This window comes from Galeopterus variegatus, unplaced genomic scaffold, assembly GCF_000696425.1.
Source record: "Galeopterus variegatus unplaced genomic scaffold, G_variegatus-3.0.2 Scaffold4095, whole genome shotgun sequence".
Lineage (NCBI taxonomy): Eukaryota > Metazoa > Chordata > Mammalia > Dermoptera > Cynocephalidae > Galeopterus > Galeopterus variegatus.
Genome location: NW_007730206.1, coordinates 62,243 through 63,819, shown reverse-complemented (window position 1 = coordinate 63,819; position 1,577 = coordinate 62,243).

Sequence of the window (1,577 nt, the reverse complement as noted above, 5' to 3'; positions counted from 1 at the left end):
ATGCCCCCTTGAATCCTAACCTCTGTTACTACTCAGCAAGGCTGCTCACGCTGGAAAATCAAGCTGAGATTCAAGTGAATGCATCCATCCTTGACAACAGCATGTCTACAGCAAAGGAAATTAAGAAGCAAAAAAGTCAAGGATTCTGTTGTTCAAATATCCTAAGTTGCTGGAAAAAGTCATTGTGTAAAAACAATCTCATAACCTAGTTAAGAGAACTATAACATTATGCTATTTCTGCAGGATAAATTTTTTAAAATCATCACTGATAAGAAAATTTATATTACAACTCAGCAAAGTAATCATCATTCTAATAGAACAATTTTCTCTTCCTTAGTATGAAACACAAAGAACAAACATTTAGCACTCACTATACATTTAAAAGCAAATCTTCAATATATATTGAAAACTCAGAGCAGGGAGATTTTCTGTTTTGTCTTTCCTTTTCAAATTTAAAGATTTGCTTCCAGTCTCAACTATGACTTTTTTTTTTATTTTATTTTATTTTTTTTATTTTTTTGTCTTTTTTCCGTGTCCGGCAACGGATCGCAACCCTCAGTGTTGCCCCCGTACCGGACCGGGGACCGGCAACGGGATTGTAACCCTCGGTGTTGCTCCCGCGCCTCGCTCAGCCAGTGAGCGGGAACCGGTCTGTATGCGGGATCCGAACCCTCGGGCGGGAGCACCGCTGTGCTTCCCAAGCGGCGCACTATCCAGTGCGCCACCGGGCCGGCCCATGACTTTTTTTTTTAATTGGCAGCTGGCTTGTAACGGGGATCCAAACCCCGGGACCTCGGTGTTATAAGGCTGCGCTCTAACCAACTGAGCGTCACCAGCCAGCCCTCACCTGTGAACTTTACATAACACTATGTTTTCATGATCCTTAATCATTTTCAAAGCACTTTCATAACCAGTATCTTATTACATTCTTGCAATGAGGCTAGCAAGACACACATTAATCTCATTTTGCTTGTGGTGAAACAAACTCAGAAGTTAAATGACTTGCCCCAAATCACATCGCTGGTAAGTTGCGGGACCCAGATCCTCTGACTCCTTATACTGGCTCCAGCCACAAAACTGAATCAAGGCATTAATTTAATATATACCCAGTGTTATTTCTTAACTATTAATATTTCAGTTTACCCAACAGTTCAGTTGGCCATCTGTATCTGTGGGTTCTACATCCATGGATTCAACTAACCACAAGTTGTAAATAATTAGAAAAAAATTGCATCTGTACTGAACATGTACAGACCTTTTTTATTGTCATTATTCCCTAAACATTATACTATAACAACTATTTACCTAGCATTTACATTGTATTAGGTATTAAAAGTAATCTAGAGACTATTTAAAGTATATGGAGGATGTGTATAGGTTATATGCAAATACTATGCCATTTTTTTTTCAGGTTCTTCAGCTTCAATCCTCCACAGATACCCAGGGACAACCAAATATCCTAGCAGGTTTTTCAAAGCTATATCCTAGTTGCTTTAAATAGAATTTAGTATGTGTAATGACTAAATTTGAAAAAGACAGTAACTCATAGACAAAATCTACTCATTTTGCTATATTTT